General features: G+C 46.8%; 1 pseudogene; it reads left to right on the forward strand.

Moving 5' to 3' along the window:
• Nucleotides 1–1,029: 1,029 nt before the first annotated feature.
• LOC115865763 (small ubiquitin-related modifier 2 pseudogene) lies at nt 1,030–1,871 on the forward strand (annotated as a pseudogene).
• The last annotated feature ends 13,493 nt before the right edge of the window (nt 1,872–15,364 follow it).

A 15,364-nucleotide genomic window follows, 5' to 3' on the forward strand; every position in this document is an offset into this window, starting at 1 on the left:
TTACAGTGTCTACCTAACTGTGAACCCAAGCTCAGGTGAAAGAAATTAAGGAGTAATATAAATTCTGAAGGTACTTAAGACAATGTTGTAATATAGTATCATTTCAGGACCAGAATCTTCTGGTCTTGGCCTGCACGTGTTTTCAGGATCAGAACAAGAAGAACATTTGCCATCTTCCCACTTAATGACCTCAAAAGTAAACCTCTGCCCTTTTCAGACTCTCCCACTGCAAAACAAGCCAGCTCTCTTCCCCAGCCCCCCATCCTCTCCAAGTCATAATGGAAAGTGCAAGAGTTTTAAAGACGGGGTTTGACTTTTGCAAACAGGAAGTGTGGATGAAAGCAAAGCTAAGTCAGGTATAGAGTAAAACAAATTTAATCTGTCCAAAGCTGAGAACAATTAGTTCCAAATATTTCTAAATTTTTTTCTTGAATAAGGGGGTCCTTATTCTGAGAGAAGAATTCGAACTGGTAGACGGGTTTCTTGGAAAGGATGATACTCAAACTTCTCTTAGTAACAAACCCTTTAGGAAAAAGGGAATGCATTTAGCAAGGGAAAGAAAGAAATGGTACATACTATTTTGATTTTGAGGCCTAGGAAGATATGATTGTGTAACTGGTTTAGCATTCTGGGGTGGAAACATCCTGAAACCATGGTATATGATAAATTTGGTCTCCTTTCTGAAAGGGTTACAGCCTGGGAAAGAGCTGTTATTCTAGAAGTTTGGCCTGTTACTTGATAAAGCTGAGTTTTAAGAGTAATAGGGAAAAATACCCTTATAAACCAGTAAGAAAATGTCAAAATATTCAAAATAAAAATAGGCAATTTAAAAAGTTAAAAAAAAGAGTAATAGGGAAACATAAAATCTAACAATTGTTTTAAAATAAATAATAAATAAAAATAAACGCGCTCTCCCTCCTCCACTGCTGCCGCCTCCCTCTTCTGCGGCGGTACTGCTTGTGTGCTCCTTCGGTGCGGACCTGGTCCCTCTTTTGGGAACTGGCCGCAGGGGAGACTCCTGCGCTTGCCATGGCCGTGGCCAAGGAAAAGCCCAAGGAAGGAGTCAAGACTGAGAACAACGATCGTATTAATTTGAAGGTGGCGGGGCAGGGTGGTGGTGCAGTTGAAGATTAAGAGGCATATACACCACTTAGTAAACGAATGAAAGCCTATTGTGAACGACAGGGTTTGTCAATCAGGCAGATCAGATTCCGATTTGATGGGCAGCCAATCAATGAAACAGACACACCTGCACCGTTGGAAATGGAGGATGAAGATACAATTGATGTGTTTCAGCAGCAGACAGAAGGTGTCTACTGAAAAGGGAACCTGCTACTTTACGCCAGAATTCTGTTCCTCCGGACCAAGAAGACATTCTCAATTAGAAAACCGCAATTTGGTTCCACCACATCCTGACTACTACAGTATAGTTCCTCTATTCTTTCATTTTCCCCTTCCCCATTCCTTTATTGTACCTAAAGTAACTGGTGTATGTGCACAAGCATATTGCATTTTTTTTTAACTAAATGGCCAACAGTATGTTTTGATTGACATCAAATAGAGATGGAATGGGGAAAAATACTGGTTCTGTGAAGATAACCCCTTTTCTCCATTAGTGGTATGCTCATCAGCTCTTATCTTTATATTCCAGTAAGTTATTTCGCTCTCACTGTTTAAAAAAAAAGAACAACATAAAAATTCTTGCAAACCTTGTTCGACTGGAGAATTTTAATGTTTTTCATTTATCATTGTAAAACCAAGGACAATTTTATAATTTTTTTGAACGTAGCTGTCACATGTAGGGCAATCTGTCTTTAAGTAGGGATAAATTACTCTAAAAGAAATGAATCCTAGATAGTTTTCCCTTCAAGTCAAGCATCTTGTTGTTTAAATACACTTCTTGTTTAAAAAAAAAAACAAACAAACTGAGCACGGCTCCTGAAATGCACCTTATTTTCATTATTTCCCATGAAGTGGGTGTAGTAGGAACAATAAAGGCCTCCAAAGATGTCCATTATCTAATCCCTCGAATTTGTGACTATGTCATGTTATGTGGCAACAAGGAGCTAAGATTGCACATGGAAGTAGGCTGCTGATCAGCTGACTTTGGAATGGGGAGATTAGCCTGGATTATCCAGGTGGGCGCAATATAATCACGAGGGTCCTTAAAAGCCTGTGCAGGAGGCAGCACAGACGCAGTGCCAGAGTGATGCAGCATGAGAAAGATACCATTGGCCAGAGCTGGCCTTGAAGGTGGAAGGGACCCATGCACCAAGGAATATGGGCAGCCTCAACAAACTGGAAAAGGGAAGAAAACAGATTCTCCCCGTGAGTCTCGAGAAAGGAATGCAGCCCTGCCCACACCCTGATTTTAGCCCCGTGAGTCCCATTTCAGACTTCTGACCTCCAGATAGTACATTTGTGTTGTTTCACTAAGTTTGTAGTAATTTGTTACGGCAGCAGTAGGAAAGTAATGTAGAAGGTCAGTCAAGTAGAAACAAAATTCACTTATGAAACTTCTTATTTAGTTTTTAAAATAATATTGATACCAGCAAGGTACACAGCTGTTTTATGCTCAGATATTTTGTTCCACATGACCCACTTCTACAAAGTACCAGTTAGTCCTGTTTTGTACACATTTTTTCTTTGGGATAAAAACTAGTGTTTATTACATGAAACACTTTTTTTTGACCAGGAGGGATTATTTTGTCCTTTATTAGCTGGCTTTTAGAAATGATTTACAACAATGTCCAAGCTCTTTATTTCCAATCAAGAATTATCTTGGAGTAGCGAATAGTGGAAAAATCGTTGTGAGCCTTTTATATTTCCATCAGCTGTCCCCAGATAATATAGGTGTGATAAATGAATTCATGGGGGAAAATGCCTGGGTAGCTGCAATTTATAATGTTTTTCAGTTACTAATTTATATGTTAGAACACGGGTTTGATCAATCAAAGAGAATCATTTGCAATAACAGGGATTCTAAGAGCCTGGGATGTTGCTTCCTACATACCACAAGTTTTGAGACGATAAAAGCAACACTCGTTTTAGAAGGAAAAAAAGAAAAAAAATGTAAATGCTGAGAGGAATGAATAATGCAGCTATTGAAAGGCACCTATAGACAGAGCTGAGTCACAGACATGCAATAATTCAGAATATTCGGAACGCTGTGAGAAAAGGGTGCTTTTCCCAAGCTGGAGTGTCTCTGCCTCCTGCCCTGGACGTGGTACTCCCCCCACCCTCCCTGGGGCTCCTACACATGTTTGATTCTAAAGCTCCACAATCATTATTGTCCTTCACTCTCAGGCTTCTTAAAAGAAAACCCTTAGACGTCTCCATAACACATTTTCCTTCTCCTTTTCAAAAGGAAGAGAAGAAAGCCTTCTGAGGAGAGAAGATACCTTTTCAGTGACCCTTGTAACCAACCAAAGAATTCAATTCAATCCAACAAAGAGTTACTCAGATAAGAGAACTGACCCAAACATGATGGGGAAAGGGTTTGATGCTGATTACAAGTCCTCAGCTGTTGTGCATTTATTCTTCACAGTTAGAAGAGGTGGTGGCGGGACTTCCCTGGCGTCCAGTGGTTAAGACTCCGTGCTTCTAGTGCAGGGGGTACGGGTTTGATCCCTGGTCAGGGAACTAAGATCTCATATGTCGCGAGGTGCGGCCAAAAAAAGAAGTAGAGAGCTGATACTTGCTATGGACTGAATTGTGCCCCCCCCCGCCCCCGCCAACTTCCTGTGTTGAAGTCCTAACCCTTAGTACCTCAGAATGGGACTGTATTTGGAGACAGGGCCTTTAAAGAGGTGATTACCCTAAAAGGGGGTCCTTAGCCTGGGGCCTAATCCCATATGACTGGTGTCCTTATAAGAAGAGGAGATTAGGACAGCGGGGAACACCAGGGATGCTTGCACGTGGAGGAAAGACCATGTGCGGACACAGTGAGAAGGCAGCCACTTGCAAGCCAAAAAGAGTGGTCTCAGCCCTGCCCACACCTTGATCTCAGAGTTCCAGCCTTCTGAACAGCAAGAGAATCCACTTCTGTTGTGTAAGCCAGCCAGTCTGCAGTGCCTTGTCAGGGCAGCCTGAGCAAATGAATACAGTACGTACCAAAGCGAGACTCTCGGACCCCATTGGAGACATCACAGTTGTGACTTAGCAGCAGCCCAGACAGAAACTCTTGGGTGCCAGCGTGGAAGCCCGATGCTGGCTCCTGCCAGAGGCTCAGCACTGCCCTTCCGCCCTGGCCAGCAGTATTCAATTCTTGCTTGACCCCTTTGCCTCTTTCCCTGTGCACCTCGGAAGCCTGGGGAAGCCGTGGCTTCTCCACCTTTGCATCTCTCCCTGTCTTCAGCCCCGGATGTTACACAGCACAGAGCAGGCAGTTTTAAATGCTGGTTAAATCAGGGCTTGTCTCTAATCAGTGTGCATTCCTTACCTCCCCCCAAAAGTATGGTAATGATGACCATCCATGTCTACACTAAATGGACCAACAGACTCTCTGAGAAGATGGGACAGTGGGTCAGGATGGGACAGGAGGTCTTCCAGTCGGGATTCCTGCAGACACTGTGTCCCACGTTGGATTCCTCCAAAATTGACTAGTCTTCTGCCTCTGGGCAGACACTGGACTGGGCCATGGGAACGTGAGGATGAAGGAGCCGTCCCCTGTAGGAGCAGGTAGAGCTGTCCTCTCTTTCCTAGAATACAATGTGATAAGCGTCATACCCGTGGGCTGCCTGCACCAGCTCCGAAGATGGAGTGACAGGTTCTGTTTGGGAGGCCAGGCAATCCAGGGCTAGGAAAGCAACTGGAGATCCAGCCTGAGGGGATGAGGCAGTGGCCCTCTGACCTTGGCAAATTACTCAGTCTCTTTATGGTTTAAATGGAAGCTATAGAACATATTTTGGAAAGTTGGTGTAAATATAAAATGAAAAATTGAATTAGAAACTGCATAATGGGACTTCCCTGGTGGCACAGAGGTTAAGAATCCACCTGCCAATGCAGGGGACCTGGGTTTGAGCCCTGGTCCGGGAAGATCCCACATGCTGCGGAGCAACTAAGCCCGTGCGCCACAACTACTGAGCCTGTGCTCTAGAGCCTGTGAGCCACAACTACTGAAGCCTGTGCCCTAGAGCCCATGCTCTGCAACAAGAGAAGCCACTGCAATGAGAAGCCCGCGCACTGCAATGAAGAGTAGCCCCCTCTCGCCGCAACTAGAGAAAGTCCGCGTGCAGCAACAAAGACCCAACACAGCCAAAAATAAATAAATAAATAAATAAATTTTTTTAAAAAAGAAACTGCATAATGTAATGCCTCACACATCGTAGGTGATTAGTAACCATGAGGAAGAAGAGAGCCCCTCAAAGGAGATGATGGGGGCTTCCCTGGTGGCGCAGTGGTTGAGAGTCTGCCTGCCGATGCAGGGGACACGGGTTCGTGCCCTGGTCCGGGAAGATCCCACATGCCGCGGAGCAGCTGGGCCCGTGAGCCATGGCTGCTGAGCCTGTGCGTGCCACAACAGTGAGAGGCCCGCGTACCGCAAAAAAAAAAAAAAAAAAAAAACACAACAGGAGATGATGGGCCAGCCTGACCTCGAACAGAGAACAGGAGCACGCCGGACAAAGGAGAACTTGGATGGAAAGCGGTAGACCAGGCAGAGAACCAAGGAGAAAAAAGGTGCTGTTCGGGGAGCCTTCGGTCACCCCATGTCAATGTTAGGAATGTTGTGGGAAATCAGGAAGGCAGAAAGGTACTTCAGCGCCAGGTGAAAAAGTGCCAGGCCTTTGTTCTATATTTAGCAGAGAGACTTTTCCAGAGAGTGTGTGACAGAGGGGTAGAAGGTGGAAGTAGAGGAGGAAGGGGTAGGGTCAGTCCAAGCTGCTTCCCATTTTTCCAGCCTGGGCTCTGCTTCCTTAGATGGTAATGCCAGAAACTGACCTGGGAAACAGAAGAGGTTAGTGGGACTTGTTTGTTGTTGTTTGGGGAAGGTGTGAAGTAGACACGATGAGATTATGCTCATGTTAAGTTCATGAGGCTTTTGGGGTATCCAGGGAGAGATGCCTAGTGAGCTTGTCAAAAAAGAGTCTAGCCTTTTGTCAATCAGTCAGGGATCCATTGTGTCCCCAACATGGGCTGAGTACTGTTCTAAGTTTTTCCTGTATCACCGCATCTCATAACATCCCTGTGAGAGTGACAATGTCACGAGCCTCATTTTAAAGACGAGGGCTGTGATGGACTGAACTGTGTCTGTCCACAGCGCCCCTGCCCCAGTTCATATGTTGAAGCCCTAACCCCCAATGTGACTATTGGGAGATAAGGCCTTATGGGAGATAATTAAGGTTATTTTAAAAATTAATTAATTATTTATTTTGGCTGCGCTGGGTCTTCGTTGCCGCGCACGGGCTTCTCTAGTTACGGCACGCGGGCTCAGTAGTTGCTGCACGCGTGCTTAGTTGCAGCATGTGGGATCTTAGTTCCTGACCAGGGATCAAACCCGGGCCCTCTGCATTGCAAGCATGGAGTCTTAACCACTGGACTGCCAGGGAAGTCCTGATAATTTAGGTTAAATGAGGTCATAAGGGTGGGGGCCTGGTGCAATAGGGCTGGTGTCCTCATAAGAAGAGGAAGAGACATCAGAGCTCTCTCTCAGTGTGTGCACAGAGGAATGGCCACGTGAGGTCATAGTGAGAAGGCAGCTGTCTGCAAGCCAGCAGGAGAGGTCTCACCAGAAACCAACCCTGACGGCACCTTGATCTTGAACTTCTAGGCTCCAGAACTGTAAGAAAAATGAATTTCTTTAATTTTTTTAAAGATTTTTTTGATGTGTACCATTTTTAAAGTCTTTATTGAATTTGTTACAATATTGCTTCTATTTTGTGTTCTCTTTTTCTGACCACAAGGCATGTGGGACCTTAGCTCGCTGACCAGGGATCGAACCCACACCCCCTGTGCTGGAAGGTGAAGTCTCAACCACTGGACCACCAGGGAAGTCCCTTTTTAATTTATTTTAAATTAAAGTAAATGGTTAAGTTACCCAGTCTACAGCATTCTGTTATGGCAGCCCAAGATGACTAATACAAGGGCAATTAAGCACAGAGACACTAAGTAACTTGTCCAAGGTCACACAGCTGGGAAGGAACAGAGGCAAGATTTGGCTTAGGGCAGAATCTTTGCTTTTAACCACTAGCCTCTTTGCTTTTAACTACTGCCTCTCTAGGCAGTGTGTGTGTGTGTGTGTGTGTGTGTGTGTGTGTAGGGGCAACATCTCCACGTGAATGGAGAAAAAATGGGGCTGTCACTTTATTTCGAGAGGAGAGGTTGATTTCTGGGGCCCCACTGCACCGGTGTGCCTACCCTTGAAGCCTTGTGACTGTTGTGCTGAGGCTGCATGGCCACGTTCCAAGCTTCTCCATACACTTCTGTGAGACTAGGGAGGAGGACGCTTCTGTAGAATGGAGAATACATGTGTGGTCTGAGGCAGGCGGAGCTGCAGACATGTGCTCTGGCATGTTCTGTTTCTTGCATGTTGCCCAGGTGCTGGAGGCGTGGGAAAGGGTGGGAAAGGCTCTGCCCGGCCCTCACCCTCACCCTCACGCTCACCGGGCCAGCAGCACCTGTGAACTAAGTGAAGAGAGAATCCAATAGGCTACAATCTGGCGAATCATCCAGAGACCCACCACCATACAGTAGTTACAGTTTGTTTTAAGATGAGCTTTCGTTCTTTCCCATGTAGATGAGTTAAAGATCGGGCTGGGGCAGGTGGAGGTGGAAAAAATAAAATCAGATTGGTTTTCACTTGGAGACCCGTGGATGCATTCCTGGTAATTGTTTCATTTATTTATTTTTATTTATTTAATTGGCGTATAGTTGATTTACAATGCTGTGTTAATTTCTGCTGTACAGCAAAGTGATGCAGTTATCCATATATATACATTTTTTAAAATATTCTTTTCCATTATGGTTTATCATAGGATATGGAATATAGTTCTCTGTGCCGCACAGTAGAACCTTGCTGTTTATCCATCCTCTATATAAAAGCTTACATCTGCTGACCGCAAACTTCCACTCCATCCCTCCCCCACCCCCCTCCCTCTTGGCAACCGCCAGTCTGTTCTCTATGTCCGTGATTCTCTTTCTGTCCTGGTAATTGTTTTTTTGTTGTTGTTTTGTTTTTCTGGTAATTGTTTTTGATTCTCAACTCTTTCTCCTCATTTTGAGGAGGGTTCCGCCCCCCCACCCCGGTTGTTTGTCTGTCCCCTTGCCTTGGAGTCCCTGAAATATTCCACAGCTCTGTCCCTGCCAACTCTGCAGAAGTGCTGCCATTGCTCAGAGCCTGTTCACAGCCAAGTGGGAGAGTTTCTCCACAAACTTCCATTTCGGTGAAAACAGAAAATAAAATGCAACCAAGCACGTTACAAGGGGGAGGCAGTGCTAGGTTCCTTGGCTGTGAGGCGGCCTGATTTGCCTGGCCCGTCCTCTCTGACCTTGACTTTCTTTGTATTGGTCTGGCCTGCTACTTTGCATACTGAGGCTTCCTTGGTCTTTTCTCTGTAACTGAAGGTTTGTCACGACTGGGAAAGTGTCCTGCCTTCCCAAGTCCTCTTCTGAACGCTCTTTCACCCCACTCCTAACATCTGTCCTTAGGGAAGAGAGCCTTGGTTAAACAAATTCTTTACTAAGAAGTTGTTTTTAATATTGTCATTCCTCCCAGGTGACTTTGCGTGTTCCGAGAGGGCTGATGTGTTTCCCAACACTACGTGCGGATGAATCACCTGAAGCATTTAATGTGCTGTAGATTCAGATTCAGTGTGTCTGGGATGAGGCCTCCCCGAGACCCTGCATTTCTGACACTGGGCGGTGATGTTGCTGCTGGCCCGTGGACCTCACTCTGAGTAGCCAGGCTATAGACGAACACTGAATGGGCGAATGGTTGTGAGGAACGCTACTGGAATGGGTATTAGTCAGGGCTCTCCAAAGAAACAAACCAGTAGGAGATATCTATATTTAGATAGATCGATATAGATATATGAAGAGATTTATTATAAGAAACCGGCTCATGTGATTATGGAAGCTGAGAAGTCCCAAGATCTGTAATTGGCAGGCTGGAGACCCAGGAGAGCTGGTGGTGTCAGTTTCAGTCTGAAGGCCTGCAGGCTGGGACCCAAGAAGAACTGGTGTTTCAGTTTGAGTCTGAAAGCAGGAAAGGACCCATGTCTCAGGGAATTTCCTGGTGGTCCAGTGGTTAGGACTCTGTGCTTTCACTGTGGAGGGTATAGGTTCGATCCCTGGTTGGGGAACTAAGATCCCGCAAGCTGCGTGGTGGGGCCAGAGAAAAAAAAAAAAAGACTCATGTCTCAGTTCACATCATCAGGCAGGAGGAATTCTGTCTTACTCCCAGGAGGGTCAGCCTTCTGGTTCTATTCAGGCCTTCAACTGACTGAGTGAGGCCACCTCACATTAGCAAGGGCAATCTGCTTTACTCAGTCTACTGATTGAAACGTTAACCTCCTCCAGAAACACCTTCACAGACATACCTAGACCAAATGTTTGGACATCCCCCCCCCCCCCCGCCCTCATGCCCTCGTCAAGTTGACACATAAAATGAACCCTCACAGGACGGGAGTGTGTGTCCTCCTCTGGGGTTTTCATGGCCCCTGGGCTGTCCTGGCTAGTCTTCTTGGAATTCTCTAGCGAGAAGATCCAAGTGTGTCCCCTTGTAAGCTGAGTGTTCATTGCTGCACCTCATCTAAAAGCTCTCAAGGGCATCTCTCTACATGACACCTGGCTATGCTCCATCCATTCTGGCATATAAAGGACAAATGCTACTTTACATTTATGTTCAACCCCTTAATTTAGTTATACTGAGTGCCTGCTCTGGGAAAGGTACAAACTGGGGGTCAGGGAGGACCAAGGGTGAGACACCCCAGAGTGGCAGGGGTGTAGAAGGGACAGGCTACTTAATTTGTAGGGCCCAGAGCAAAAGGGAAATTGCAGGCTTGTGGTTCAAAAATTAGGATTTTTTGCTTGCCAATTCAGGGGACACGGGTTCGAGCCCTGGTCCGGGAAGATCCCACATGCCGCAGAGCAACTAGACCCGTGCGCCACAACCACTGAGACTGCGCTCTGGAGCCCGCGAACCACAACTACTGAAGCCCACGTGCCGCAACTACTGAAGCCCGAGGGCCTAGAGCCCGTGCTCTGCAACAAGAGAAGCCACCGCAATGAGAAGCCTGTGCACCGCAATGAAGAGTAGCCCGTGCTCGCCGTAACTAGAGAAAGCCTGTGTGCAGCAACGAAGACCCAACGCAGCCAAAAAAAAAAAAAAAAAATTAGGATTTTTAAAGGCAGCATTGGCAGAGCAATAAACCAAGTATGGGGCCCTTCTGAGTGCAGGACCCTGTGGGAGTGCACGGGTCATATGCCTGTGAAGCTGGTCCTGGGTATTGGGGAAGGAGGGAGGAAACAATATGGTGGAAGGAGCGGAGGGAGAGTCAGCTTAGGGGCCAGATGGAAACGCTGGCCTATTGATTTGTGACTCTTTTTCTGTGTGTGTGTGTTATTGTTTTTTGTAGTCAATGTGTATTTTAAATTTATTTATTTATTTATTTATTTATATTTTTTGGCCACTCTGTCTGGCATGTGGGATCTTAATTCCCTGATCAGGGATCGAACACATGCCCCCTGCACTGGAAGCGTGGAGTCTTAACCACTGGACTGCCGGGGAAGTCCCAATTTGTGCCCCTTTAAGTTTTCTTCCTTCCCTCCTTCCCTTCCTTCTTTCCTCCCCTCCCCTTTTTTTCTCAATAAATTTATTTAATTTATTTATTTTTGGCTGTGTTGGGTCTTTGTTGCTGCGTGTGGGCTTTCTTTAGTTGTGGCGAGAGGGCGCTACTCTTCATTGCAGTGCACGGGCTTCTCTTGTTGTAGAGCACAGGCTCTAGGCACTCGGGCTTCAGTAGTTGTGGCACACAGGCTTAGTTGCTCCGTGGCATGTGGGATCTTCCCGGACCAGGGCTTGAACCCATGTCCCCTGCATTGGCAGGTAGATTCTTAACCACTACGCTATCAGGGAAGTCCCTAGGTTAGGTTTTAAAGTGATCGTCCAGCTGTTTCTCATAGGTCTAGAGGAGTGATTCTCAAAAGGAAACCATCCCAAGAATGGCTTACCAGGAGGCAGACATTCCACTTTCTCCGAACCTATTGTCAGGGCCTTGGTATTCATGCGTGACCTGGCTGATTGGTTAGAGAAATGCTCAGGAAGATATAAAACAGAGGTCCCTGCCAGTAAAATATGACTAACTAGAACTTTCTTGTTCTAGATTTTAACTCAAACTGTCTACTAATCTTTGAGGCAATCTGTCAGGTGAAGGGGGTTCTTGGCAAGAGATTGAGGATGAGTCAGAGCAAACTCACAACAGCTGCTTTGGAAAACCACTCACCTCTCTCTTGGTGGGTTCCCAAGTAAATGATAACTCAACCAGTAAGTGCTTTTGTGACAAATATATTTATTTTTAATTTTTTTTTTTTGTCACGCCACACAGCATGCAGGATCCTAGTTCCCCAACCAGGGATCAAACCCGTGCCCCCTGCAGTGGAAGCACAGAGTCTTAACCACAGGACTGCCAGGGAAGTCGTGAGATATGTGTCTTTTTAATAAGCTGCCTCACGTCCTTTTAAAAAGAGGTCATCCACAAATAAATGACAGAAAAGAAAATAAGTGCCAAAGTCCTCGTTTTAGGAAACACAGGAGGCTAAGTCATTCATTCTGTAAATATTTACTGAGCAATTACTTTGTGCCAGGCTGAGTTCTAGACACCACAGCAGGATTACAGCAGGAAATGAAAGAGACCACAGCCCTGCCCTCTGGGAGCATCAGTTCGAATGGAAGGTGGAGGTAGAAACAGAGGCTGCTGCAGGGCTGCCTAGAGAGGAGGGTGTGGGCTTATCTTTGTGGTTTAGATATGGGGAGATAGTGAGAAAGGCCATTTTCTGTGACTTAGCTATGACCATATTTAGTGAGGCTTTCAGTAAGTGATGGGGAAGAAAATGTTGACTTGTAGTTGAAATTAGGGTCATGAACTAGAAATATAACTTCTGTGGGTTCTTTTATCCTAAACCCTTAATTCTACCCTTAAAACTCCACTTTTTAAAAATTTTTTATTGCCACTGCTGTGTTCTTTTGAGATGTCAACGGTGCCCTCAGGAGATGGGACGCCAGATGGCATTTGTCTGTGTTTTAATCAAAACACCCCATTCTCTTCGACATGGTGTGAAGCAGCAGCATTCTGTGCTGAGCAGAGAGACAAGAAACAGTACAGATACCTGTAATAGCTTTTCTGATTTCAAGGGCAAGAAATGTACCCAAAGGCTAGGTCAGCCTAATTTCATTAACTTCAGTGGTGACACCATTATTGTGGGAACAAACCCTCCCATAGTCAGCCCTGAGCAGATTCCGAGAGGCAAAGTCCTAATGTGTTGATATAGGTGGGGCTGAGGGACAGAACGATTGACGAAAAGCCCCAAATGGTGGTTTCCTATGTATCCATCTCCCCTTTATGGGCAGGGCTAAGCATTTCTCTTCTACTGTCTCCTTCATGGTTTTCAACCACTTAATGAAATGTTATTATCCAATTTAAAAAATTAGGAAACTGTGGGTCAGAGAGTTTAGTTCACTTAGCTAAGCCCAATAGCTAACTTATATGAGTGCATACTGTGTGCTGTGCGACTTCTTTTTAATCCCTTCAACATCCTTGTGGATTAGGTGGTATCACTCCTGTTTTACAGAATGAAAAAGCGAGGCTTACAAAAGATTAAATAACTTGCACAAGGCTCTGGAGGTGGAAAGCGGTGGAGCTTGGATTCAAACCAGCCAGTGTAACTCCAGTTTTTCCTCTCCACCGCTTTTCCGATTTCTTAGGAGCAGAAAGAGCTATGCCCAAGGCAATCAGATGGCCACTCTGAGGACTCATCTGAAGCTGTCTTGCAACCATGTTACCTCCTTAACAGGAGGGCCATGATGGCAGTAGACCTCAGTGAGGCAGAGAAGAAATAATTTTGGGGGGGAGGGGAGTTACAAGTGACAGATACTCATTATATTATTTAAATATAATTTCAGCTGCTGTACCAGAAACCCAAGTATCAGAGGCATAATAAAACAAAGATTGCTTTCTCTGACATGCAATAGTCTTGGTGTTGGCGCATGTGTGTGTGTTTCTCATATATATATTCCCCTTCCAAGATGGTGGCTTGTAATAGGTTAAGAAATTGCTCTTTCTCCTGGGATGGAAAACTTCACAAAGGAATGACTCTCCATTGAGAAGTCTGGGCAAGGTCTTGGCTGAGATGAGGTCTTTCTTTGAAAGTGTGTCTTTTGGAAAATCTCTCAAACTTCACTCAACATTCTTGCAATACCCATTATGGGACCTGGTGGACATATCACTCTGAGATCTACTATCCTAACCATTCTTCTCAAACTGATGTTTTAGAAACATTTCGGATCTTTAAAGCTCTTGCTTCTTTTTTTTGCGCCTCTATAATTCATTGATAAGTATTTTTGAGAGCCCCAAATGTGCCAGGTACGGTGATAGGCACTGGGATACAGCAGAGAGCAAGGTAGCTGAGAATCTGGATCCAGTGAAGTGCTGTGCTGGTGGAGGAGACCATAATTAACTGGCAATTTCAGCCTCCTTTAATACAGGGGTTGGTGGGAGGACTGGGGGTAGGAGATATGGGTGCCTGACCTTAACTGGATTCGGCAGGTTTCCAGTATCTACAAGACCGTATGCTGCAGTTGGAGTTCAGCAAAAGTCTGCTGCATGGATGCACTGGCTGTTAAGCTAGGATCTGGAGAATGGGTGGGAATTAGTCAAGTGAAGGGAAAGTGTGAGGGTGGGGTGGGGAGTGGGGCGGGCTCTGCGCAAAAGGAGGAGACCCAGAAGGGAGAGAGCACAATGAGATTTTTCTGTTTAGAAGGATGATTTTGCCAAGTGGAAAGTGTGGAGAGTAGATTTCAGGAGGCAAGGCCCGGGGTGGAAAGAGATGGGAGACCTTTGATGCGGTTGGGGGAGAAAGCATTGGGGAAGACGGCGTGGATTTAGGAGGAGGCTAGAAGAGATGGGAGAAGGAGGAGGGAAGAGAAGTCAAGGATGACTTCCAGTGTTCCAGTTGAGTTTTATGCTCTAGGACACAGGCATTTCTTTTTGCGGATTCTTTTTGTTTTCAGCCAGATAACCTCAGGGGCACAGGCCTCCCCCCTCCCTCAGGGCGACTGGGTCCACTGAATCAGGTTGTAGTGAATATTCACCCCAGCCTTTGTTCTTAATGGTGGTGTCCAAAGCTCTTAAGGCGAGGAGGAAGCACTGACGGGTGTGGGGAAGAGATTTCGTTAGCGTCTCTACTGCCGGAGTCCGGGTTTCCTCTTCCTCACAATCTCCCCAAAGGTAAATGGCAAACATCGTTTCCGGATTTTACAGAAGAGACCAGGAGGCAGGTCTGTGTGAATTTAGCCCGAGTCGCATACTGCTCAATAGGTGAATGTGAGCCTGTGATTTCAAGTGTACTTGCTGGGCAAGATGAGTCAACCCGGTGAGTCCTGGACTCCCCAGGATTCGGTTAAGCCCACCGTGCCCTACCTGGAGCTTGGTTAGCGTCTAACACCTCCCAGCATCCACAGGAAGAAAACCTTAGGGTTTTTTCTTCTCGTCCAAAAGTTCCTGTCTCCCCCTAGAGTCAGGCACACGCCTCCCAAGCCAGACCACGTGTCGCAGGTACAACGTTTTTTGGCTCTTCCCCTCCCCCCGTTCCGTTCTTCTTTCCTCTCCGCCTTAGGTGGCAGGAAAATCCTTTACCTCGGACCAATCCCACTGATACCGAGCCGCGCGCGCGCGCGCGCGCCAACTCGAGCTCCTTCTCTCTACGTCATTGGCCACCTCCACCTATGCACAGTGACAGGCAGCTTCGCGGACCTATTGCGGGAGGAGGCGGAGGCCGCTCGGCCCTCCCAGAGCTGCTTTGTTAGGGGCTTCCTCGCTGTTCCCCAGCCGCCGCGCCTCCGCTGCCTTCCCCTGCTCTCCCCAAGCCGCGCCGCCGGAGCCTAGTGGGAAGGCAATCCCGGCGTGCGTGGCGGGGGAACCTCTCCGGCCGCGTGCCGCGGGCGGGGATGCAGCCCGGGTGCCCAGCGTGCGCCTGTTGTCACTCTCCAGCCCAACTCCGAACGCCCCGCTCCTGTGTCCGCCGTCTCTGATTGGCTGTCCGGAGGCGGAGCGATTGTCAGGCGGACCAATCGGAACTCGGTTTCCCACGGGCTTCCACGGACCCGCCCCCTAGGCGGCTGGCGGAGGCACCCTGACAGCTCCCATTGGCA

Source organism: Globicephala melas, chromosome 4 (assembly GCF_963455315.2).
Source record: "Globicephala melas chromosome 4, mGloMel1.2, whole genome shotgun sequence".
Lineage (NCBI taxonomy): Eukaryota > Metazoa > Chordata > Mammalia > Artiodactyla > Delphinidae > Globicephala > Globicephala melas.